The sequence below is a fragment of the Cnephaeus nilssonii genome (genome assembly GCF_951640355.1).
Source record: "Cnephaeus nilssonii genome assembly, chromosome: 15".
NCBI classification, from domain to species: domain Eukaryota; kingdom Metazoa; phylum Chordata; class Mammalia; order Chiroptera; family Vespertilionidae; genus Cnephaeus; species Cnephaeus nilssonii.
Genome location: NC_137086.1, coordinates 41,822,419 through 41,850,189, shown reverse-complemented (window position 1 = coordinate 41,850,189; position 27,771 = coordinate 41,822,419). Strand labels below are relative to the sequence as shown.

Here is a 27,771-nt window from a genome sequence, read left to right as displayed (position 1 = left end):
CCCAGCTGAGGCTGCTGCTCATCCCCTCCCCCAGCCGGCTTTCCTTGAGGTGGGGAGAGTGTTTCCCATGGCCCATGTGACTTACACTGGCAAGTGACGATTACAGGCGGTTTACCAGTCAGTAAAACTGCCAAAGGCTTTGTGCTGTAATAATCTTTTTCCTGTTTAAAACTCTGGGGATTTTCTGCTGTTGCCAGTAGTTTTTCAAGTCAGCAATTACGGTATAGATTATGTAATCGCTGGGTATTAAAAATAGAAAACACCAGAGTTTGCATCTATTTTAACCAAATCAAAACAGAGCAGAGGGAGGGGAAAAGAGGCGAGGGAGAGACTAGAGAAGGAGGGAAAAAGATTACTTGACAAAAAGCAGTGAGATTGCATCAGGTGACTGGACAATCCAGCCCACAATTTACTCTGCCCTTTTCCTGCCATTCTTGGCCCAAGGGGCTGCATTCCCATCCTCCAGGGAGGGAACCCTCAGGAGAATTCTGAGGACTCAAGATCCTTGTGGATATTCCTCAGCTCAGCCTTGAGGTGTTTACCTGCCTCTGACAAGCAAAATGACTAAGGTGGGGGGGGGGGATTGAATTTGACCTACTCCCCCCTTGTGTCTTGATTTCATGGTCTTGATGCTCAGCTTGTTTCTTTTGTTGAAGAAGTAGAGTCAAAGGGTGGTTTATGGGCGAGTCTTTAGCATCCCAAATCTCTATCAGTTCCTTGCCAAAGCCACCCCAAATATCCTATATAATATAAGTGTGGTATGCAAATTGTCCCCTGGTCGTCCCAGAGTTTGACCAGGGGTCCGGGCTGGCCGGGGGAAGGAAGGGAGTACCCCGCCGGCAGCTGGCATCTGGCATCCGCTGTGCACGAATTTTATGTACTGGGCCTCTAGTTCAATATAGTTGAAAACCATGTATGTATGCACTATGAAAACACAGCTTTAATATAGATACTTCCAACCCTCCCACTTTCTTACTCCTGCCCTCTGCCCACTGGGTTGTTACCTCTAAGCTCCTCATCTAGGAATTCCAGGCTGATTCCTGATTTTGTGTGATTTCTCACTAATCTTGCACCACCACCCCCCCTGAGTTAAATGATCTTTGTTTTTTTTTTTAGAGACCTATTGAGTAATGTTACAGACCCTCTAAAGGTGAAATTTTGAGTGTCAGGTGGGTCTGGAATAGGAGTGATATTTTTGGAAGGAGGATTTTTAAAAATTTTATTGATTTTTAGAGAGAGAGAGACAAAGGGGGGAGAGAGAGAGAGAGGAGGGGGGAGAGAAAGAGAGAGAGAGAAACAGATGTGAGAGAGAAACATTGATTGGCTACGTGCTGTACACACCATACCAGAGCTGGGCATGTGCCCTGACTGTGAATCAAACCTGCCACCCTTTGGTATATAGGACAACACTCCAACCAACTGAGCCACACTGGCCAGGGCTTGGAAGGAGGATTTCTAAGAGCCTGACAGATCACATCAAAATACACCAGGCTTCATACTATGTCACCCTCCCCTTCCTGGATACAGAGGCTCCCAGCGAGGGAGGATTTGAATTAATCACTTATAGCCCTGAGTCTACATAGAACCCATGCTAAAAGCACCCAACTTTGTAAGGTCTCAGGTGGCAGGGAGTGGTGAGTACTTCAAAGAAGCTCATTGTTTCTAAAGATTGAACCCAAATGGGTTGAGAGGGGTTAAGGAGAGAGACCTGAAAGACCTAAATCGTCAATATAATCAGTTGCAGGCAATATTAGAAAGTTGTCTCCTCACTATTACTTCCATCCACTCCCACACCTATTCTATCACACTTCATTCTCAGCCTTCATCTGTACTGGGGTGAAAAAGAGTGACAGCAGCTCAGAGTAATACTGGTCCCAGCTCTATCCTGCTTCACCCAGCATTACCCAAACTAGTGGAAGTTCAGTGAAAGGAAGAGAGCTCTAATTTTGGGATTTTAGGCATCATTTCACTAGATAGGGGAAATCTGGGAACCTTCCTTAGGGCTTTAAATTATCGTATCAGCCTAGGTTGGGAAGTGCCCTGACATCAAACCTCTTTCTTACTCTTGGAAGTTTTTAGTTCTCTGATGCTGGGTTTTTAGCCACATTCTCACCATTGACAAGTGTATTGGCCTTGAATGTGGTCATTGTCATTGCAGCATCAGTTTTATTGTTTTCTGGACAGGCTGGATACTTTAGACCAGGTAGTCAACAGAACTTGGAGGTCACAGTGAGTATCTGCCCTCCACATCCCATCCCCCCTGAGGCTTTGGGCAAGGTAGAGTCCACAGAAGTACCCGTCTGAGGGGCTGCTAGGGCTACAATCAATCCAGGACTAAAGTCATTAGCAGCAAGGTCCACAAAGGAACTATTTCTACCTAAACTCAGCTCTCTTGGGGCCTCCTTCCCACTCTTATCCCTCCCCCCCACAAAGGATATGACCATAAGGAGACATCACAACTTTGACCACAGCAATGTTGGGTACATTGGTCATCCCCATCCTTTTCCTGAAGATCACTCTATCATTAAAAATAATTACAGATTTTTAACCTCCCAACACACACTCACCCACGCGCACACACACATATCTTTCAGTGATGGTGCTTCTAGTGTCTGTTGCTTAAGATAATACTAGTGGTCACAAGCTAGTATGGACAGGATAACACATTTAAATAGGTTTAATTTTTATTCATTGAACTGCATTGACAAATTTGAGACATATTAGTGCTTATATATGTGGAACATTCATTTGTACCACAGACAGTGCAAGGTATAAATGATAGATCTCTTGCATGAACTCCAGTACCAAGGCACAGAGCTAGACAACTACCTCCCTTTACTGCCCATACCACCAGATCCCTCTGACCCCTTTTGACATCAGACTCAGAAATGAGTTTGGAGACTGGGCCAAGATAGGCCGAATGGTTAGGCCTTAAGACTTCACCTATTTGTTGTAAACCCTCTGGCTAAAGTACCAGGCAGTGGGAGTGCAGAGAGGGTGGGATGTGGGGAGAGAGAGTATGGCATCTGATATGACTCCAACCAAACCTGGACCTACTCTTTGTCTTCCAACAGAAGATGGGGGAGAGGAAGCAGGGAGAGGGAAGGAAAGAAGGAAGGAGAGAGGGAGGAGTGAGGCAGAGAGGGAAGGAAAAGAGGTAAGGGACAAGGGGATTGTAGGCTGAGCCTTGAGGCTGGGCAGAGCCAGACTGACGGGGGTGTCTGTTCCCATTTGTAACTGACAGGCCAGGTAGAACCTCAGGTTTGAGGCCAGATCTTAGGGAAGCAAGTAGGGGTTGTCTTGGCAGCCTGTACAGCCTGGGTGTAATCTGACTCGTAGCCACTAGGGTTCTGAACAGGGGGCAGTGCCAGGCTCTCTGTACGCTCAGCAGCATCTTTCCTTCCAGCCAGACAGGCCCAGGCTCCAAAGACCCAAGAGGCAACTGAGGAACGAACTCACTAGCACTTACTTCCCTGAGCAGTTTGCACTTTAAGAGGACACTCCAGAATATTACTTCTGTTACCACTCTAAGTATTACTAAAACTACTACTTCTTCTCTAGTCAGTTTTAGTAATTTTGAATTTTTCTAAAAAAATTTAAAATGTAAGAAAAGTTCAAAAAATTATTAGTGTAAAAATGTTATAGTCTTTTTTTTTTATCTCTACTGTATTTTATTTTTATTCCCTCTTTCATGCCCAGTATTGCTTATTTAATGCTTCATGTCTTTTTTCACGATTACTTTTGTTAGAAGTCAGTTTTTCTTTCGAAGAACCAGCTTTTGTGTATTCATCTCTATTGTTTCTTTGTATTCTATTTCATTAACTTTTAATTATTTTAAAACTAGTTTTATAACTGAAAAGTACTACAGAGGATCACTTTGTCATACAAACTATTATGAAAAGACCAGATATCCAAAAGGATGGACAAAGCATTAAAAAATGAAATTGATGTGGCTTATAAACATAAGAAAAGACCTTACTTGCAAATAAAACAATGCATCTTTAATGGTGGACCTCTAGGCTTGCTCAGGGAAGAGAGGCATTTTAGCTGAGCATCCAGTGGAGGGAACCCTGGATTCAAACCCCAGGCTGCTGATTCCAGTCTGATTTTTATTTACTGGTATTAGGCAAGGCACAAACCTGTTTCCTCCCCAGTAAATCATGACTGATAAAAAATAGCTCCACCTGCCTTACTTCATTGACTTTTGTGTCAAATTAGATATGGAATGTGAAGAAGATAAAACCTGAATGTCCATTGAGCCCTCTGCCCCTAGTCCAGTGATGGGCAACCTTTGAGCTTGGTGTGTCAAACTTCGCCAAAAAACTGAGCATAACTCTGGTAGTGTGTCACTTTGAGGAAAAAACATTATTTCGCAAATGTTTCATCCTCAGGAGCAGCAAATGTTTCATCCTCGGCATGCGGCCGCCTCAGCGGCCGCGTGTCATCAGAAATGGCTACGTGTGTCAGTGCTGACACGCGTGTCATAGGTTCGCCATCACTGCCCTAGTCTTTCTTCTCCCACAGGTGGCAGTAGAGGGGATTGTGGATGAACCCAGCCTTGCCTGGTAGAACCACTTACTGGGCCTTGGCCCTGATATTAGGAACATTATTTTGAAGGGAAGAAAAGAGTGTTATTCTCTCTTTAGTTCACTGTGCCTGCTGTTTTATCTCTTCTTCAGCTAAGTTTATATGTGGTCTGTAGCTATAGATATTAAAAATATGGAAATAAAAGAAACGGAGGTTTTGAAAGTATTTATTATTTAAAAATAAACGAGAAATAAATCCTTTACACGTTAATGTAATTTTTATAAAAATATGTTTTCTAAAAATAAAAAAGAGAAGAATCACATTGTTTTACAGTTTTGCAAATCTCTTTAATGACTAGCTTAAGAGAAGATAGCTGGATTCTCATATCGGCTTCTGTATTCAGTCTATTGCAATATGTTTCTTAGGTTGGAGTAGATGAACAAAATCCAGCCTCATACACATTTGTGGTTGGAAAAAGTAGGAGTATTTTAATAGCCTTTTCAGATCATTGTAGCTATCTTTGATATGCCACCAAAATTGGACAAAGCCAGTTTCTGAAAGATTAGTTTGCAGTGTGGAATCTGAAGCCACATCAATGAACTCCTCATACTCAGCTATATTAAACTCTCTCGGTCTGTCTTACACCTTGAGTAGGTCTTTTATTCATGTCTGATTTTATAACATCATGCATTGGTTATTTGGAAAACAATGACTCAGTGAGTTACGCAGATCTTTCAAAGTGGACACATTTCATTCCACAATATCATATATATATTTTTTGTTTTGGCCCTGAGTGTGGGTTTCTTTTTCCTGTTTATTAAGTACTTTCCATTCGTTGTTATTATGTTTTCATCTCAGATTTGTTAATATCACCACTGATTTAATCAGCAAAGTCTTTAGGTATTGGGAAGCTGTCAAGCTCCTGATATGGATATGTTTTCTTTTTCTTTTTTTAATATATTTTTAATAAATTTATTTTTTATTTTTATTGATTTCATAGAGGAAGGGAGAGGGAGAGAGATAGAAACATCAATGATGAGAGAATATCACTGATCGGCTGACTCCTGTATGCCCCCTACTGGGGATCAAGCCCGAAATCCAGGCATGTGCCTTGACCAGGAATTGAACCGTGACTTCCTGGTTCATAGGTTGGTGTTCAATCACCGAGCCACGTCAGCCGGTGATACAAGTTTTCTAAAATTCTAGTTTTCACTTGACAGCTCAAATTTTATCATTGGCAAAAATTACTATCAGTTGTTTTGCTTGATGTGAAACATCATTCATTTTCAAGAAAATGTCTTCCAAATACCCAACTCTGAATAATGAGTTTGTCAGTTGTTCTTTCTAATAAAAATGATGTTCCACAATAAAAGCAGGTAGTTCAATTCTCGGTGCAGTCAATCATGTAAATGTGTCCATTACTTAAGTATGCAGCAGAAGTGCTTTATGTATAGATGTTAATAAGATCTATACTCAAGGGTAATACTTTAATTAGTAATTATTACTCCATCATAGACATTCTTATATGAAGCTGGACTTTTTGTTAAACCTTAAGTGCATGGGTGGTGAATAATATGACTTCGCTGATTTGTGTTAAGGCCCCAGCAGTTTTACTCACTGTTGCTTTTGCATTATCAGTGCAAATGTCAACACAGTGAGTACTGCAAAAAAAAAAAATCTTGGTGTTATTATAAAAATGTTCTTCATCTCTTGAACACCCAGGAATGGTCTTGGGGACCCCAGGAGTCCAGCAATCATAAATCACACTGATCACTGTGACCATGGGTAATAATAGCTCGTGGCCTTGAACACCTCAGTTAACCTCCCTGGGCCTTAGTTTCCTCAAGTTTAAGGAGAGCCTTGATGGGCTCTTAGTTTGTCTACACTATAGAACCATGTTTGCTACTCCTTGAAGCTACTTCTCCCCTAACAGCTGTAGTACTCTCTTTTCCCCTCCCTCTCTTATGTCTCCTTTCCCTTCGTAGCTCCTCTCAGCCCACCTCCTACAGGTGGGCGTCCTCCTTGTTGTTTCACCGCTTCCTTTACTCCTTTGGTGATCTTATCCCTTCCTTGGTCTTTAGCCATCCCCTACAGGATGACAGCTCTCTAATCTTCGCTTTCAGATCAGATATCTGTCCCAGGTATCTGATCCAATTCTATGATTCCACCTGCCCCTCAGACTTCTCCACTTGTGTGCCCTACCTGTATGTCTAAACTGATTTAATCATCTTCCCCCACACATTGCCTCCTCCTCCAGACTAGCCAGTTGTGGTTAATCCATCATCCACCCAACTACTTATGCCAAAAGCCCAGGAGCCCTCTGTCCCTTCACTCATCTAACCACCTAGGCCTATCATTTTTGCCTCCTAAATATTTTCCCAATCTCTCCCTGCAGTCCAGCTCCGTCACCACTACCTCAGATCAGGCCCTCATCATTTCTTACCCAAACTATTACAAGAGGCTCCTCCTTGGTCCCTTTCCCCTTTCCAACCTATACTCTATAGCTCAGGCTAGAAACTACAAGAGTTATCTTCTCACAGTTGTTTTTCCCCCCACTAAGTAAATACATATTGGCCCAGTTAGGCATAGCTCAGTGGTTGAGCGTCGATCTATGAACCAGGAAGTCATGGTTCGATTCTTGGTCAGACACATGCCTGGGTTGTGGGCTCGATCCCCAGTGTGGGGCATGTGAGAGGCAGCTGATCAATGATTCTCTCTCATCATTGGTGTTTCTACCTCTCTCTCCCTCTCTGAAATAAATAAAAATACATTAAAAATACATATTGAGAGCTTATCATGTCAGACACCGTGGAGGTGCTGGGGATATAACATAGAACAAAGAGCCAGTCCCTGGCCTCCAGCACTCACAGTATACAAAGGGAGAGAAAAAGTACAGGCCATAGGTCATCAAGACAGTGTGATAGGAGTGCTTGAGAACCCCTAGAAACCCTAGCTAAGAGTAGCTGAGCCTTAGGGGTGGTCAGGGAACACTTCCTGGAAGAAGCAACACTCTCAAACTGCTCACTGGGTAGGAGTTAGCTAGGAGTGGTGGGAGTATGTGAAAAGCTTTCCTGGTAAGTTGATTATCTCATTTCCCTGCTTAAAGCCCTCTTCTGGGCTTCACCACTGCCTGTAGGATGAAGTCCCGGTCCATACCATGGAATACTACCATTGTGGCCTCATCTACCATTCCCCTGTATTCAGCCTCAGCTGCTTTCAGTTCCCCAAACCCCGCTCACTCCGTCACAGCTCCAGGCCTTTGTATACGTGGTTCCTCATCTCCTCCACCCTTCCCACCCACTGCATTACCAGGCAGCTGACTCAGGAGACCTTCCCTGACCCTCCCATGTAGACTTTGTGGCTCCCTGTCCTGTACTCCCCACCTGTGCATACACTTGGACTCCTGTGCACTCTCACAGGTCCTGCCTAGTTCCCACACCCTCACCCCACGAGCATTTTGGGTGTCCTCAGAGTGTGTGCCTCCCATGTGCTGGTGGATAAGGCTACACAGTTACCACCCCCAAACCCCCAGCTATCTTTTTCCCTTCTCTGCTCTGTAACCTCCCTTTGCCCCTGCCACACCCCATGGAACTATCAGTTCTGCTGGACATTGCCACACCCATCAGGCACCCCACACCTACTGGGAACCACTGACACTCCTGTTGGCATGAGGTCAGCCGTTCCACTGTAAGAGCAAGGCTATGGGGCTGATGATATCCTCATTGCCTTGTACAGCTATAGGGTATGGCCCCACAGATATGTCTAAATCATAAATACCACTCTAACTCAGAATTATCTCCTTTCCTCTGAGCAAAGCTTTGTCTCTGGGTTAGTTCATGGTACCAGTCTCCTTCTCTTAGAAAGCGTTCTTTCCTAACTGCCCCTCATGCAAATATACTTCCCAAGGTTCTGCCCACCAGAGGACCAGATAGGTGTGACCTGCATCAGCCTTCATCTCTAGCCTGGAGGCAAAAGATATATGGGCATTTATTTTTAAAAGTAGATTATATAAACAGTATTGATTATAGCTTCATCATTTAAAAATGCAAACAGTTAAAAATCCCCTTGCATCCCTCCCCCTATCCTAAAGCTTACCCTGCTGGTAGGCACTGTTAAATATTTGGTAGAAATGTCCAGACTTTTGCTCTGCATTTACACACATATGTGTGGCGGGTATAATATTTGAGAAATTAATTTCCACCCCCTCCCTAGATTTCCCCCTTTTCCACTCTCAGGATTATGGAACTCATTTCCTCCTGAGCTAGCTCCCCAGATTAGAAAATGGAATTCACTTTCAGGTGTCTCTGGCTTTGTGTGCCCAAAGCTTATTCACTTAAGGGAAACTTCGCGATTCGAGGAATAGCTCATCAAAGAAAAAGGATTCTCTTGCACAGACTGGATGTCTAGAAACAAGATAAAAGAAGGATTTCACCTGGAGTGGAAAGACCCCCAGCCCTTTGAAGCCCTCCTTACCCAGACTGTCTGGGAGCAGGAAAGACAGGGGAGAAAGATCTGTGGTCTCTACCCTGACTTTTATCAGCTTACCCGGGCAGGCAGGAGTAAGATCCCAGGGAATGGTGGCCACGTGGTTGGGCAAGCTGTGGAGAGACAGGTGATATGGTCCAAGATTCCTGGCTGCTCACACGTGGCACAAAGCAGCAGAGGCTACTAGACCTGGCTTCAGCCAACTTCATAGCCACTTCCTCTGTCCCGTGCCTGGCACTTCTCAGTGTTCTGGAAGACTTGTACACACCTGGAATTAAGTTTCCTCTTGGCAGGATGGAAGCTTAACAAAAACATTGAGTTGACTTATAGAAACTAACATTTAGTTTCTTGCATACCTAAATTTGTGAACTGCTCCCTGTACTATTCATGCTTGCCCCTTTTGAAAAACAATTCATAATGTATGTATTTTTTCAATTCATGATATATTTTAAAAATTCCCACAGTTGTAGATACAGATTTATGTTATTCTTAAGTTTCTTAAAAATACATGCTCATAGTAGGAAATTCTAATAGTACTAAAGGAGAAGCAAAAGTTCTCAGTCTATTCCCGCTTTCTAGATGCTAATAGCTTCTTGAGAGTTCTAGAAATTTTTTATGCAGATAAAGACATGTATCTATTCTATATAGCTCTTTTTATATACCAATACTCTCCAACTGTATATACTTATCTGCAACTTATTTGCTTCTTTAACAATTTGACCTTATTATTAAATAAATTGCATTATTTAAAGTAGATATAGTCCTACTTCATTTCTTTCCGTGATGCTCAGTATTCCATAGAATAGATGTGTCACGTGTATTTAACTAGGTGATTGGCATAAGTTTCCAGATTTTTAGCTATTATCAATTAAGGGCACAATGAACATAATAATAGCATTTATTGACCACAGACATCTTTCTTTGCATATAGTCAGTCACATAACCCGTGTAACAGCACAATGAGATAGACCTTATTATTGCCTCTGCTTCATAAATGGAGGAATTAAGTCAGAAAGAGGTCAGTAACTCCCACAATCACATATCTGATAGGTGGTAGATCTGGGATCTGAACCAGGCAGTCAGGTTCCAACCCTGTACTCTAGTATACCACCCAGTGCACCTGTGCTATTGTATCTATATAGAATACATTTGTAGCACTGTACTTGCTGCGTCAAAATAAGTGTGTGTTAAATTTTAATGTGAAATGGTCAGAAGATTCTTTCATGAGAAGAGCAATATGCTTCTTTTTAGAATCGAGTGCAGAGCCCACTTGTTTCCTGAGAAGAGAGGGGCTGCTGCTCCTGTGCCCAGAGGCCTCACTAGTAAGGGCCTGTTCTCTGCCATGGCCAGGGCTTCATCTCTGAATTCAGTCTGGCCTTCTCCCCTCTGGGCTGGACTGGGCTCCCTGAAGTCATGTCCTCTAACTAAGGCCACAGCCACAGGCTCCCGGGGAATTCAGCTCTAGCCTCCTTTTCTCGCTGTACTCTCTTGGTCTCTCAAGGTGAGGGTACCTCCCAACTAGAGGGCTGCCTCAGCCCCGGTTTTCTATTCCATCTGCAAGAAGAGAAAATGGCAGCCACCTGGAGAAACAGAATTGGCTGCTCTTTACTTCCATATCTGCATGCAGTTCCTACATCTAACCACAAGGGGCCCAGTGTGGGACCTCCAGGCCTAGATCCACACCAGACCTGGAGGTGGGCGGTCAGAGTGTGTGACATGGCTTCTCCATAGGACTCTATCAGTGGTTCTGAAACGGAGGCAGGTTTGTCCCTCTTCCCCCACACCAGCTGGGGACATTTAGCAGTGCTTGGAGATATTTTTGGTTGTCACAACTTCATGGGGTTAAGTGGGTTTGCTACTGGCATCTAGTGGGTAAAGAGAAGCCAGGGATACTGCTAAATATCCTATATTGTACAGGACAGCTGCTCACAACAGAGTTATCCAGCCCAAAATGTCAGTAGTGCTGAGATTGAGAAACCCTGGGCTACAGTGGGCAGACTGCCCGGCAAGTGGCTGTCACTGTGACTCCCTCTGTTTTTGTTAACAGTGGCAAACACTTATGTCTTGATCACCTAGAGTTTGCCACTGTTTGGAGTGCTTTACATCCTTTAACTCATGTAATCCTCACGAGTCTTTAAGGCAGGTTCCACTATTATCATCCCATTTACAGATGGGGAAGTTGAGGCTTGGAGCTCTAAAGTACCTAGTCCCAGGTTCCTGTGGTGGCAGTCTAGGCTTGGCTTCCATATAGCCTCTCACATGTGCTCATGGTGAGTGCCCCAGGACTTCTCTCCTCTCTCTGCTTCTTCTAGAACCTTGGAAGCACCAGGGATTGTTTATGTCTATACAAGGAGAGAGAAAAAAGTAGTTGGTTGGTTTTCTTGCCCTGATTCTGACTCCATTTCTGATACCTTTTGTATTTTTCTCTCCAAAGGGCTTAATTGAAGTAAACACTGATTGCAGAGATTATGGACAACCATGACAATTTACTTGTTGAATTTGCATGAAAAATTTTGTCACTCACTCCTACAGTGGTTTCTCAGAGCCCTTTCAGTCTCGGGGCCTTCAGACAGATGCTTTTGAGTAGTTAGTTTTGCTTAGACATGAAAGCAAACTTTATCATCCAGGAGGACAAGGAGGAGCTGGTGAGTCAAGCTTGGGACCAGAGACACAGGTTGTCTGCCTACCGTTTGGATGAGGGGAGTGCATCTCTAAAGGAGGTCTCCAACAGTCAAGATGGGAAGTTGTAAATGGGGCGAGGGTGGTAAAAGAAGTGGGAAGGGATCTGTTGGATCAAAGCCAACTTCACCCCAGAGGAAATACTTACTGGCTCATTAATTATAGGATGCCATAGGATTGGCTTTGCCTCTGGTTGTGGGTGCAATAACCTATGCTTTAAACAGTCCATCACTCAACAGTAATTAGCACAGGACCAGATTGACAGGTGGCCCACAAGCACAGTCTCAAACCTGACCTGGAACTGGGCTTGGATGCCACACCTGTGGAGCCAACCAACCCATGTTCTGGCAGCCCACGGGTACAGGCACAGAAGTGGCACATTCTTTTGGTATATGAGACAACGCTCCAACCACCTGAGCCAGACGTTCAACCCAGAAAGTGGCACATTCTTTCTTGGGCCATTTGCTGAGACCTTGCTATGTACTAGGCACTGAGAGGAACACAAAAGAAATGTAAGACACAGGCCATACACACAGTCTAGAGAATTGAGGAGATAAGGTTAAGTTTAAAAAGTTAAAGAGCAGCACATGAAATATCATATATGTCATATATAAGGGATTTGGATGCTCAGAGCAAATAGGAGTTCTGGACAGGGATTCTCCACCAGGTGGATGGATGGTGGTGGAGGGGTTCTACATCACACCTCCATGTTGTAAAAGAAGTAGGAAACGCAAAGAAGAAGAAAGAAAAAAATTAAAATCATACTAACTCTTGTCAAATACATACTGTTATTATTTTGGTTATCTCCTTTAAGATATTTTCCCCCATGCAGACATATGAATATATACTCATATACATATTTTGTTACATAAGTGGATTCATGTGACTTACATTTTTATACTTAGCAATAAATAAATTTCTTAGGATCTTTTGTATTTTATTGTATACTTACTATAACTAATCCCTTGTTATTGCCCCTATAGGTTACTAACAGTTGTGGCCTATATAATACTATATCATACTCTGTGCACATCCTTTTCCCCCCACACCTGTACTTTTATCCCTAGGACATACTCTTTAAGTAGGATTACTAGATCAAAGTATATGTACACTTTGAACTATTTTGATATGTATTGACCATTTGCCTTCCAGAAAGGATATATCATCTTAGGCTCTTACCACCTGTCCTACGAGAGTATCTCTTTCACCACATCCTTCCCAACTCTAGGTATTTTTTTTTTAATTGCAAATTTGATAAGCAAAAATAGTATTTCATTGTGCTGTTTTCTTTTGTTTTTCTTTTTTTATTATTATTACACTAGTGGCCTAGTGCATGGATTTGTGCACATTGAAAGGAAATTAATTAGAAGAAATATTTTAATATGACTATTCCCCCTTTCTCTATAATAGAAGTGTCAGAGATTAAAGAAAATTAGTAAAATATATATGAAAATAATATATAAATTGATTAATAAAGAAACAACATGGTATAACAACAACAAAAACATGATATAAAAACAACATTGATAAAAACAATGACTGATAGATTGATTAAACTTATTCTAATATCTCCCTGTATACCACATTAAGAGTAAAAAAACTTTCAGAGTGCTTGACTAATTTGCCTTGTGATGAAGTATTTACAACTTTAATGTAACATGCTCTTCAAACTCGAGAGAAAGCAATATATAACTAACCATGTCTGAAAACGGGTTCAGGTAGGAATATTCCTACTCTGTCTAGAGTTTGTCCTTGTGATTTATTAATAGTCATTGCAAATGCTGGCATCATGGGAAACTGCCTTCGGATTAATTTAAATGGGAGGCCAGTGTCAGACGGGGACAGTTGTGCCAATGGTTGGTCTTCAGACATATTCTGTCAGTGCCGCCACTTTCAGCTTCAGAATGTCAACAAAAAAAACCAAATTCATGATTGATAATGACAGATCGAAACACACGCATGCGATTGGCGCCAGCAAGAGCTTTATATGTATTGCGCATGTGCAAGTCAACGTTTATTTTTAGATTGCCAGTGCGTGACATATGTACCAGATGGTCAGTCACTTAGCCTTTTATATATATAGATAGACTTTTTTTTTACAGGCTAATTAGTCATTGGTGATTCTCTTTTGACAAATTGTTTGATTATGTGCTTTATCTCTTTTTCTATCAGAAAGTATATTGCTGCCCGGCCGGCATGGCTCAGTGGTTGTGTCGACCTATAAACCAGGAGGTCACGGTTTGATTCCTGGTCAGGGCACATGCCCGGGTTTCAGGCTCGATCCCCAATGTGGGGTGTGCAGGAGGCAGCCAATCAATGATTCTCTCTTACCATTGATGTTTCTATCTCTCTCTCCCTCTCCTTTCCTCCCTGAAATCAATTTTCAAAAAAAGAAAGTATATTTCTTTCTTTTTCATTTCATTTGTGCAGTATTTTATTATTATTTAGTGTGGTTTATTCTTTTTGTCTTATTGATTATAAGAGTACTTGATATATATTCAGGGTATTGACTCTTTGTCTTCTTTTTTTTTAAAATCCTCACCCGAGGGTATTTTTTCCATTGATCTTTAGAGAGAGAGAGAGGGGAAGGGAGGGAGGAAGAGAGAAAGAGAGAGACAGAGAGAGAAACATCAATATGAAAGAGACACATCGACTGATTGCCTCCCTCAAGTGATATGACCAGGGCTGGGCTTGAACCTGCAACCAAGATATGTGCCCTTAACCTGGAGTCGAACCCATGATCCTTCAGGCCGAGGGCTGACACTCTAAACACTGAGAAAACTGGCCAGGGCTGTCTATTTTTTTACTTTCTGTGATTGATTGATTGATTGTTAATCATCACCCGAGGATATTTTTCCATTGATTTTATTTTGGGGGGAAGAGTAGAAGAGAGAGGGAAAGACCAGAGAGAAACATTGATGTGAGAGAAACACATTGATTGGTTGCCTCCTGCATGAGCCCCAACCAGGGCCTATGCTGGGGAGGAGCCTGCAACCAAGGTACATGCCCTTGACCAGAATCGAACCTGGGACCCTTTGGTCTGCAGGCTCTGTCCATTGAGCCAAACCGGATAAGGCTGTATTTCTTATATTACAAATACTTTGTCCTGGATTGTCGTTTGCCATTTAGTTTTTGTTTACTATTTAAGCATTCATAAATCTAAGATGTCCATGTAGTCAAGGTACTCTGTACCGGCTGTCCAAACCACTGAGCTGGAGGTGGCTGTGACTGGAAGCAGGGAGGCCCATGCGGCCCCTGCGCTGGCACAGGGGTGGCAGGACAAGACTTGCAGTCAGGGCCAGGCTGGAAAGGATCCAGCTGGGCAGATTCTAGCCAGAGTGGGGAGGTGATCAAGATGTGACTTGGGTGGGGAAGTGAAGAAGGAGGGGGAGTCTGGGGTGACTCACAGGATGCTGACCTAGACGACAGAGTGAGCAGGTGGAGGGTGAGCCAGAATCAGGAATATAGGAAGTGGGGTAGGGGGCAGAGATTGTTATAATTCCCTTTGGGATTGTTGACGGAGGCTCCTGCTGGAGAGAACTTGGTATTGGGATCTCTCAGCCTGGCCTGATTTTTGTCTTGTGTCAGCTCAGAAAGGCTTTTTCTGCTACAGGATTATATATTCACATAAATTCTCTCATAGTACTTTAATGTTTTTGTTTTTGTTGTTTTACATTTAACTTCTAATCTAGACAGAATTTGTGGTATTTTGGTGAATTGTGACAGTTAAGGATTTAACTTATTTTTTCTGAAGTCATCTATGATTAAAATATCTATCTTTGCCCTCCTGATCTGAAATACTACCTGTATCTTACCATTCGCTTCCATGTGTATCTGGGTCTGCTTTCGGTCTCTGTGGTCTGTTCCAGTGAATTGTTTGTTCCATCTGTTTTGATCACATTTTCTTTAAATATATCTCAATAGGTGCTTGGGTAAGGTATATATTTCATCGTGTTTTTTTTTTTTTTCTCTCTCTCTCTCTCAGAATTTTCTTTGCTCTTTTAGGATAGACCGGAATCATTATGCCAAGTCCTGCTCCCTTGGACTGCACAGTGGAAGCTGGAAACAGTTGACCTCAGTTGGGCTTTTTTAAAACCATAAGTACAAACATTCCAGAAGCTGTATTTGGTGGGGCTGGACTTTCCTCTTGGTACAGACTGTTTAGGAAGAAGCCCCTCACTGCCACTGACCTCCACTCGGGGCAGCCCCCAGACTCCTGCCCAGATAGTCCTGTGGACCCCCAGGGCCCCTGTGTTCATACTGCTATGGCCACCACAGCCTCCAGCCATAGCTCCCCTGTAGCCAAGCCAGGCTTTACTGGATTTTCCTGTCCATCTTGCAAGGTCCCTGCCTCCAGCCAGTGTTTTCTCTAAGCCTGTTCTCCTCTAAGGATTTCCTATGGGTTAGATCTGGGGATCTTTTCCTAATCTGTTCTTAAATATGTTATTCCAGAAAGAATTCTTCATAATTGCCAGCATCATGATAGCTTTTTCCTGGTTGCTTTTGTGCATGCATGTTTTCCCTATTTCACATTTGTTACATTCTTTATTATTCAAGTGATGTTTTCAGGATCGTTTTTATTGAGTAGTAGTAAACATATAGTAAACTCTCAGATCCCAATCACCAATCTCAGTGAATTTTTCCATATGTGTACACTATATAACGACCACCCTGATCAAGGTATTTCTTTTCCAGTTAAGAAGTTGGGTGGAGAGGGAAATCATGAGTATGCATGCCCCCAGGATGCCATATTTTTCTAGAATTATCTTTAAAGGGTGTTAAAGAGTGAGCCAAATGTCAAGTTTGTACAGGGATGTGGGGAGCAAAATGGTTAGGAGTAGTGGGTCATGTTCCAATCCTCCCCCTTTACTAGCCATGGGATTTTTGTGCCTCAGTTGTAACAACTGTAAAATGGGTGTAGATAGATGATAGCTCCTACCTCACAGGGTTGTCATGAAGATTACATGAGGCAGTACATGTAAGTGCACAAAAATTTTTAATTGTTGTTTTTGTTGTTATTAATCAAGAGGAGGAGGCGGCAGTGATTCTTAATGAAGGGTATGCATCAGAATCACCTGGGGCACTTTCGCAAAATACACAAGCTCAACCTGGCCAGATGTACTGAGTCAGAATCTAGATTTTAAACTCCTCTCCAGGTCATTCTGTTGCTTATTAATAGTTAAGAGCCACTGGGCTGGAGGTGGCTGTGAATGGAAGCAGGACAGCCAGTGGGTGGCTCCTGTGGTAGTGAGGGCTAGAGGGGATCGAGCAGGGCTGATTCAAGTCAGAGTGGCGAGGTGGCCAAGATATGGTGGCTTTGAGTGGTGGAGCAAGGAAGCGGGGTGGTGGGGGGGGGGGGCGGAGAAGAGTCTGGGGTGACTCACAGGGTGCTGACCCGAACAATAGAGCGAGCAGGGGGAGGGTGCCAGAATGGGGAATAAAGGAAGGAGAAGAGCAGCGGGCCAGCGATTGTTATAATTCCCTTTGGGATTGTTGAATGGAGGCTCCTGGTGGAAATCAGTTAGTGTTTGAATCTCTAGGATTTTTTAGGGAATCACTGTGGTGTTTTTCAGGGAATCACTGGTATGAAGGAGATAGATAAAGCCATGGGCCTGGTCATTGAGTGAACATAGAGGACAGAAGAGGGCCAAGTTCACAAGCATCCACTTGTGAACCTTCATTCACTTCTTATTCTTTCTCTAGAAATAGAAAAGTGCTTCTTTCTCATGTAATAACCCCCTTGCTGAGGACCGTGGGGGAATGAACTCAGTCTTCTCACTTGAAGATGAATATTGACTGTGGACCCTTTCCTCATAGGTCTCAAAGTTTTCCACATCTTCTGATGGAGGAGCTTAATCCTTATCCATCAGTATCCTCAGATGGGGCATTCAGTTAGGGGCAGAGTCCTATTTTCTGACATCCCTTTACCCCCCAAGCTGTCACACATACTCAGCATCTGGTGGATGGCTTCTTAGACTATGACTCTCTTCAGGCCCTTGAGATCAACCAGTTACTCTTTGGTAAGAATTTCACTATCTCTTCCAGAAACATTTGCACTTAGAACTAGAGGTGTAATAGGACTAATGGAAGGTGTTGCCTTCCTGAGGGAAGGTGAACCTGGAATGGATTATTCATTTGCTCACTCTAGAACATCCCTGTCCAGTAAACCTTTCTGCATTGCTGGAAATGTTTTTCTGTACGATATAATACCATAGCCACTAGCCACAAGTGGCTATTGAGTATTTGAAATGTGGATAGTGTAATTGAGGAACTAGATTTTTTATTTTTATTTTATTTTTTGTTAATCCTCACCTGAGGATATTTTTCCATGGCATTATTATTATTATTATTATTATTATTATTTAGAATGTCCTTTCTTTAATCAGAGCAAGGCAATCATGGTTAACAGAGCATGATTAATATTTTTTATAACTATACCTAGCCCCCAACATTCTATTTTTGCCCCTAACATTTCCCCACTGCTATTTCTATCATCTCATATCTATGAGATTAGTTTTAGATGAAAAGCTCATCCTGCTGAACTTCATTTACTTCTGCCTTGTAAGTAGTTCCCCAGGGATGGAATACAGTGAATGCAGGATTTCCATTGCCTTTTAAGAGACAGTGGAAGGGATTTAGGGAGAGGGAGAGGGAAAGGAGGGGGGAGAGAGAGAGAGAGAGAGAGAGAGAGAGAGAGAGAGAGAGAGAGATCAATGTGAGAGAGACACATCGATTGGTTGCCTCGTGCCAGGAATTGAACCTGTATCCCAGGTACATGCCCTTGACCAGGAATTGAACCTGTGAACAGGCCGACTCTCTAACCACTTAGCAACACTGGCCAGGGTTAGATTTTTTATTGTAATTAAAAGTTAAATTTAAATGGACAAAAGAAAAGCAGATTCTATTAGGTTGCATTTACTAGATCAATGAGATATATAGGGACACTAGTCTGATACCCCATTCGCTGCTCCACTATCAATACTCCCCAGAGGTACCTTTGAAAATGGGTCTTTGAAATCAAATGGGCTTTCCTTCTCTCACCTCTCTAGCCTTGGCCCTTGTTTTGCCTCCCCAAGAAGGCAGGCATCTACAGCTGCCCTCTCCCGCTTCTCCAGACCCTTGCTTGCCCCACTCCTTCCAAGGACAAGACAAGTGCCTGTGCCTTTCCTTATGCCCTGCCACCCTCTCTCCCTATTTGTTATTCTGCTCATGCCACAGCAAACCCCACTTCCTCCAAGAAGGCCTCCCAGACTCCTGCGCCTTCTGGGTGAGCCAGTTCTAGGGCCCTGAACAGATTCCATTGGCTGCCCAGTTGTTGGTGGAGGTGGCAGGGATGGATCTTAGGAAGATGTAGCCGTAGGATGGATGTGTGTCAGCTCACTGCCCCTTAGACTTCCTTCTCCAGCTACATCTCCACTCCCTGGGAGAAATAAATCTCGTGTCCCAACTACCACAGACATACATACCGATACATAACACCAAAGCAAGTGTTTTGTAAAAACAGTACTTGGCTACTTTCCATCCTGTTCCGTTTCTTTCTTTTAAAGAAAAATACTGGTTGTGACCCATTACCAACACAGTAATGCAGCACAATGCACAGGGCGAAAAATGCAGATCATTGCTGCTCAGAACAGCTCCAAACACAGGCCAAGTGACCTTTTCCAGACGTCACCCTAGGCTCCTCGAAGAGCTGGCAGATGACGGCTCTGGAAGCCTTGTGCTCCTGATGGCGGTCCACCTGGTGATGCTCTCTCTGCCTCTCCTTGGAGTCTCCTTTCAGGGCCCCAGGTAGTTGTGCCATCAAGTGGCCATGGTCACAGATGCTGTCTCATGCTGTGGCAGGAGGTGGGGAGTCTCTAAGGTACTCCAGACATCCGAGAGAAAGATGTCAGGTCTGTGCCACAGGACTGAGTATCTCAGCCCTCTGATGAGGCTCCTCATGGAAGCAAAGCTCCCAGGCCTAGTGAGGGCTCACCAGTAGCATCCTCTGTGGGGCTACAACCAGCAGGAAGAGCAAGACATGGAGCTCCTGCCTGCAGCACCACAGTAGAGACATCTGACCAGCCAGAGGATGGAGGACACATACATCTAGGGAGCATTCCAGGAGGAAGCAAGTCTTGGAGTCCCCTTTTCCTCTGGACTTTAGTCCTGAACTGGGAGTTACTGAAACAGAACCCACTGAAATAACTACATCAAAACCCTGCATCTAAACTAGGTGTTTTACCCCTCTGTTGGCATTTATTTATTAGCATACTATCCTAACAAGAGTGGCTGTCAACACACTGCAGAAGAAAAGAAATGGCCTGGAAGGTTGGTGGCAGTAGGTAGTTTTTAGAGACGGGCTTGTAGATAACAGGAATGTGAAGGCCATGGAGAGGACAGAGAAACAATAAGAAGAGTAGGTTGGATCCTTGCCTTCAAGAAGTCACAGCCCAGTGTGGAAAGTGGAGAGCTGTCACGTGTGGAGAAGGGGCTTGGGGAAGGTTCCTGGGGGTGGGTGCCTGGGACCTTCTTCCTTGGAAACGAGCTCTTGAAACCGTGTCTGGGCTCCACAGCATTTTCAGGCATCTCAGGGCTGCTGTCTTGGTCCCATGCTCTCTGGCTGTTGGCTGTGGGGGTGGCTGTGCACGAGATGCCTCTTCTGTACCCCAAGAAAATGCTAGGAATGGCCAGTCCAGCTGGGCAGGTTTGAGGGTGCAGGGCCCTGCCTTGGGGCCTCTCAAGCACAGCTGGGACCCACATTCCTTAGCTTTAGGGCCCAAACCCTAAACCTTCCTGTGCACACCCTTTCTATGCCTGGCACTGTGCTGGGCGTCCTCCGGTGGTGTCATACACATCATATCTTGGGAGGTGTCAGGTCATCCACATTTTACAGCTAAGTAAACAGGCTGGGATGTTAAATGTCTCCGAAAGAGCAGAGCTGGAACTTGAAGCCAAGGTTTCCAAGGCCAAAATCAGGTGCCGTTTCCACACCCCACCCTGTTCGAGACCAGAGGTGACTCAGCTGAGAACCCTGCCCTCAGGAGGAGATGGAGCCAGAGATGTAATATCTGACCACCCCAGCCCCGGGGAAGGGCCAGAAGGGCTCTGAGAGTCCTACCCTCCCAGGCCGGTCTGCTGCTCCTCAAACCCCTGTCTACTCACAAGACCTTCCTCACAAAGCCAGTACTGCTTGCCAGTACTCAGGGGACCTTTCCTGCAAAGTGGTCCCTGCTTGCTCACTCTTTATGGAAACATTTCTCACCCAGTGGTCATTTTAGAGAAGGAAGGCAGTGCTTTAGAAAAAATGTTTTTAAGCAGCGGTGACCCTCTCCCACCCCTCCCCCCACACACTGAAAACTATTATTTTAGAACAGTTTTAGGTTCACAGCAGAATTAAGAGGAATGTACAGAGATTTCCCATATACCCCCTGACCCCAGACATACACAGCCTTCCCCATCATCAATATCTTCTACCAGATCAGCGTCTTTGCTACAATTGATGGATCTTTGGGGTGACCCTTTCCCCCAAACTTTATCTGAACATGCTTAACATTGAAGACAGTTACAAGGGGAAGTGTTCTGTGTGAAGAGAGGCTGGGGGAACCTGTTTCTTGACCCCCTCCTACCGCCCCACCCAGATTCTGCAGAACCAGATGTAATTTATGACCCCTGCTCTGAGGTGCGGAGAGTTAACCCTACTCTTTGTCAATGAGCTCTTCACCAGGTCTCTACCGCTAGAACGTAAGGTCCAAGTAGCAAGTTAAAAAAAATATATGGTAAAATATAATAACATAAAATTTACTATTTTAACCATTTTTAAGTGTACAATTCAGTGGCTTTAAGCACATTCAGATTGTTCTTCACTCATCACCACCATCTATTTCCAGAACTTTTTCATCCCAAACTGAATCTCTACACCCATTAAACAGTAACTGCCCTGCCCTCTGCCCCCCAGTTCCTGGCAACCACCATGCTACTCTGTCTCTATGGATTTGTCTACTCCAGGAACCTCATATAAGTGGAATCAACCAATACCTGTCTTTTTGTGTCTGGCTTATTTCACTTAGCATAATGTCTTCAAGGTTCATCTATGTGGTAGCCTGTGTCAGAATTTCCTTCCTTTTTGAGGTTGAATATTTCATTGTATGTATACCTTGCATTTGTTTATTCACTCATCTGTTGCTGGACAATTGAGTTGCTCCCACCTTTTGGCTATTGTAAATAATGCTGCTATGAACATTGCTGTACAAATATCTGTTCTAGTTTCTGCTTTAAATTCTTTTGGGTATATAATAATTTGGAATTGCTGGTATATAATAATTCTGTGTCTAATATAGATATATAATTCAGTTGAGAGAGAGAGAGAGAGAGAGAGAGAGAGAGAGAGAGACATTGATGTGAGAGAGAAGCATCAATTGGTTACCTTCTACATGTGTCCCAAATGGGGATCAAACCTGCAACTTGGGTATGTGCCCTGACCAGGAATCAAACCTGCAACCTTCTGGCATATGGGATGATGCTCCAGCCAACTGAGCCACACTGGCCAGGGCTATGTTTAACTTTTTGAGAAACCTTCATACTGTTTTCCACAGAGGCTATACCATTTTACATTCCCACCAGCATTGCACAAGGGTTTCAATATCTACACATCCTCACCATTGTGGCAGGTTTTTTTTAAATCTCTTATTCATGTTGTATCCCTAGAGACTAGGATAGTGCTCACTCAGCACATAGTAGATACTCAATAAATATTTGTTGGGTTGAATGAATGGGAGGCCTTGGTCTCTAGGCAGCTGTATCAGGGAGCCATCCTACCTGAAGCTGGCACCCAGGCAACAGATTCATCCCTTTCGAGTCCCTGCTCAGTTCTAAGAGACCCGCCCTTTGGATGGGGTAAGTTACTTAGGGTAAGGAGTGGCACTAAAGGGGCAGAGGTGCACTGTGGAGGTCAGGGAACGCACGTGCTACCTAGCATGGGACTGTTTTTCAAACTTTGGGTCTCTACCTATCTGTGGCTTGTGTAACCAATTTTTAGTGGTTAAAATTAGCATTTATGAAAAATGAAACAATAAAAATACCAGTGTGTACCACATAGAAAAAAAGAAAAGTACCATATTGTGAAACTTTTTTGTATGATATTTGTGTGCATGTGTAATGAATCACAAAGCATTTGAAAAACGTTGTGTAAGATCTGCCTAAAGAATTCCCCATGGCAGGGGGTTAACTACCTTACAAGGAAGCCCACACTAACTGAGTAGAAACCAATCAGCATGTAAGATCTTTGCTTTGAGGCCCTACTGTGTGCCAAGACCTGTAACAGGCATTGAGATAAAGAGGAATAAAGGGTGCCTCCAGCAGTTTAATGGTGAACAAGAAAGAGGACAGCCTGCTGTGGGCAGGGTGGGGAGAGGAGGGACAGGGTACTCTGCCTGGGGGAGTCCAGGAAGGATGTTGGAATGGGTCTTGAAGGATAAATAAGAGTTTGCCGTTCTCTATTGAGAGAAAAGCTTATAGGAAAGTATGGAGATCAGAAAGCAGATTATGTTTAAAAAAAAAAATAGCAAGGAGCCTGGTCTGCCTGGAGTCCAGGGTTCTTAAGGAAGGCAGAGTGGGGGAGGCCAACTTGAGGGACAAGAGGCAGGAGAACAGGTGAAGATCAGATTGTGAAAGGTCTTGACTTAGATTTTCACCCTATAGCCAGAGGGGTGTCATTTAAATATTAGAAAACAAATACATGTCAGGATGTGTGCTGGGCTCTGGGGAATTGGGGTGAATGAAACAGAGACCTCGCCTTGAGAAGCAGATCCCTCCAGTGTGGAGAGCAGGAAATTAGACACACAGTTGTAGAAAGTGGGGTGCGTTGGGTGACAGAAAATAACAGGGTCCAGTGAGAAAGGGTGGAAGGGAGTACCTGGGTTAGACCAGGAGGGGAGGGAAGGCTTCTGGGAGAAATGATGTTTAAGTTGGAGCTTGCTGGCAAGAGCCTTCTCAGCAGAGGAGACAGCACAGGCAAAGGTCAGGAGGTGGAAGACCTGAGGCAAGTGGCAGCTGGGAGAGGGAGGCTGGAGTGGCAGAGCCAGCCTGTGGAGGGGCCGGGGAAGGGGTGGGGGCGAGCCTAGAAGAAGGATTTGGGGTTTTCTGCCACAGGCAGTGAGGAGTCATTGGAGAGTTTGGGGTGTTTTTGAAATCTTCACCTGAGGACATTTTCCCATTGATTGTTTTAGAGAGAGTGGAAGGGAAGGAGAGATGGGGAGAGAAAGAAAGAGAAACATTGATGTGAGAGAGACACTTTGATTGGTTTCCTCTCTTGGGCACTCCCACTAGGGCCGGGGATCGGACCTGCAATCCACGTAAGTGCCCTTGACTGGGAATCGAACCTATGACCCTTTGGTGCAATGGCCGATGCTCTAAGCTCTGAGCCACACCGGCCAGGGCAGTTGGAGAGTTTTAAGCAGGTGTGTGTGTGTGTGTGTGTGTGTGTGTGTGTGTGTGTGTGTGGCGGGGGCGGAGGGGGGGGGCGGTGATTTTTGTTTTACCATGAAAGGAAGAAGTACATTCAGAGCCATGATCAGAGTCAGGAGTCCCAGAGGAATAGGAAGGAAAGGACAATGTGAAGGCCGTGAAAAGCTGCCCTTGTTTTCTATGGATTCCAGAGCTTGGCTGTTTGGGGAAGAGAGAGGCGATGCCCAGAGGATGAGACACCCGGGGGAACATTGGCATGTTCTGCCTCCAGTGCTGTAAGGGAAGGCTGGGAGGAACCGGCAGGATGACGGGGTAGGGGTGGAGGGTTGGAGTGTCTTATTCTCCTGGGCCCCTTTTCCTGATGCCTTCTCTTCACTTAGGCTGGACTTCTGGTCAGATGCCTGTTCCCACCTCTGCACCTTTGTTCAGGCTGTTCCCTCATCCTGGAACACCATTCCTGCTCCTTTCCCTTTCTTCCTAAGCTAAGGTAGCCTGTTCCTCAAGGCCCAAAGGCGAGCCCACAACATCTGCAGGGCTTTCCTCACCATTCTAACTGCCCTTCCCTGCCAAGCCCAGCCCTGTGCCATCTGCCCTGGCAGGGGAGGGAAGAATGGTGTCAGGCAGCATGAGCTGTGGTGCTGCACAGACGGGGCTCCTCTTCAGCTCCAGCTGGGCCAGGACCAGAGTCTTCCCCACTGAGTGACCTCACAGTTGCCTCCCATTCTCCTGGCTTCCAGTGAGAGGCACACATGGTCGGGCCCCCATCAGTGGTCTCAGTCAGCATGAGACCAGCAGTGAGGCCCCCAGAAGGGGGTCCTGATGTCCCACATGGCTCCCTCCCTCAACACAGCTGGGCTGGGGATATAGGGCCCTGAGTTAAAGGACCTTTTAGGTGTCCCCATAGGACTTGCTGATTGGGAGGGCTTCACTTACCCCAGGGGACAGCCTCTAGCAAGCAGGCTCTGTCCCAGGCACACTAGTTTCTGCCTAGGGTGTGAGGGTTGCCACTGCTGCCTTCTCACCCCACTTCTAATTATCCCAGCCACGTGTGGAGTTACCCATGTGGGAAGCAGCCCAGCTAGGGCAGAGCCTGCTGCCGGAATCTTCTGATTGGGATTCATATTAGACACCCTGTTTGTACTCCCCAGGGAAAGTATCTGCATACAGGACCTCTGTGTCCCATTCAACAGTCAGGCAGGCCTACAGTCGGGCCTCCCCTGGCCCCAGTCCCTGCAGGTCTCATGTAGGATGACTGCTTCCTTCTCTGCCATGTGCCCCAGGGCTTCCCACAGTTCATTTATTACATGCCATAAAGTTCGCATTTTAAGTTTAGCCATCCCACATTCCCCCTCCAAACCTGATGAAAATCCCACCATCATGATTGTACGATGCTGAGGCATATGAGCAGAAACAATTGTACTTATAGGTTTTCTTTCTCCTTGGCTCCTGGGTTAATGTTACTCTCTGAGCCATGCCCAGGCCTGGGTTCCGTGTCTACCTGACTTCCTGCCCCTCCCCTACCACAGCCTTGTGACACAGGTCTAATTGCTTAATTGTCTTCACCCGGACTGGGCTTTAGCTCTCAGAGGACACCAACTGTATCTTTTTATCTCTGAACCTGGCACATGAAGTCAGTGTACAGATGTATGAATTTTAAACTTCCTAAGGGTGAAGACTGGGTCTTTCTTACCAATTCCACATTTCAGCCCAGCCTAGGGCTAATGGGTTGGCCAGTTGATGGAGTGCTGGAGAGTCACCTGGAAAAGTTTACCAGGTCAAACTGGATTTTGATCTTCAAGGAAACAAACCCAAGGTTTGACTCTCCCAAAATACCTGGTGTCTGCCAGTGAGAGGTCAGACCCTATCACACGTGAGCCATCATCCTGAGCAGTGGGAATGTGGTGCAGTGCTGTGGGAAGAATAATATTAACTTGGTAAAAAAACAACAACAAGAGAGGGGCTTTGCATGGACCAGTGGTGATCAAGTGCCATGAACTGAAGAGTTTGGATAATCATTTCTCTGCCCCAAGGTTCAAATCCAAAAGGAAGAGAGAGGAAAGGAAAAAAGGAAGGGAGAAGGAAGGGAGGGAGAGAGCCTAGACTTGGAAGCTAGATCAAACTGGACCTGAATCCCCTTTCCATCTTCTTTAATTGTAGAACTATAGACACGGTATTAATCTCTCTGAGTAGTCCCAGTTTCTGCATCTGTGGGATGAGAATTAGATTAATGTATGTGATGGGTACCACATTGTTTTTGGCACAAGGTAGACACTCAGTAAATAATGGGAGTTATTAAATGGCATCATGTTTTGCATACCTTATCAGTTTGGCTGTAGCTAACATAAGCCAAAAAGAAAGCTAATTGTTAGAAAAATCCTGTCCATGGACTTAAGTAAAGGTTGACTCTGAGACCTCAGGAAGGCCAGGAAAATTGAGCCTGGGTTTTCAGTAACAGGAAGGCTGCCTTTGGGCGGAGGTAGTGCCAGCCTCCTTGTGTGATCTCCAGATGGAGTCTCATTGGCTGGGTTGGATTCAGTGCTGACAGTCCCACTGGGAATTTAGGGAAATGGAGTTCTGCCTCAGAAGGCGTCTGAAACCCCTTCCTAAGTGACCTTTTGATGAACTTTTATTCCTTAGCATTCTATCACGGCCAGGGGTGGAGATTTAACATTAAAATGAGACATGAGATGTTTGGCTAGGTATGTTCCAAGCATGTTTGGGAACTGCACGTACTCATTTGGAAGTCTGAGAACTCTCCACCCTTTTCTTGAAAATCTGTACCCCTGAACCTACCTAACTCACTCCAAACCCCAACTTTCCTAACTCCCCAGAATTGGGCAGAAGGGATCTTTAGAGCATAAGCTTGTCATTTTTCATTCCTTGGCCAAAGAATAAAGTTTCTGATCTGCTTTACCGAACACAGTTTCGTTCTATTGGTGTTAGCAACATTGGGCAGAAGGACCACGGTTTCAGGTCTCTTACTCGCAGGGGTCAGTGCCATTCCCAGTGCCAGTGTCCATTCTGAAAGGTACCTTTCCTTTCCTGTTGCTCTTATTAAAACTTAGCTCCTGTGTCTCCTTCCCTTTCAGCCAGCTCTGTGTTAGAAGGCTCAATCAATTAATTCCCACATAGGTGGTAAATGTAAAATTCCAGGAAACTTGTATTTATAAAGGGGAGATGTAATGGGACAGGGTGTCTATTTCAAAGGGTAACTCTAAAGATTAGCTCTTCACTGTGGGCCCCCAGGCAGTGTAGCTCTAATATTGGAGGAAGGAAGGGAAGGAAGGAAAGAAAGAAGGAAGGAACAAATGAATGAACTGGTGAGGAAGGAAGGAACTGATTGGGGAGAGATTTCCAGTCACAGTCACCTTCTCAGGATTCCGACCACCACATAAACAGATGGCCACCTGCTCTGCCTACATGGTCCTGACGTGGGGGACAGCTGGGTTCTACTAGCTTGAGCATCATTTACAAGTAAGGAAAACATTTAAAAAAAAAAAAAAGAAAGAAAATTATGAGTAGAAGTGAAATGCGGCATTTGGATAGGGGAATTTTTTTCTTTCTCTTTCTTTAAAATTGAGATAATAATCCACAAACCACAAAATTCATCCTTTAAAGTGTATAATTTTGCCCTGG

The 27,771-nt window shown here is 44.5% G+C and overlaps 1 protein-coding gene across 3 annotated transcripts in view; it reads left to right on the top strand.

Annotated features, from left to right (window-relative positions):
* Positions 1-27,771, top strand: part of ASPRV1 (aspartic peptidase retroviral like 1) — a 112,198-nt gene that overhangs the window by 59,567 nt on the left and 24,860 nt on the right. The gene's annotated exons all lie outside the window — the stretch shown is intronic.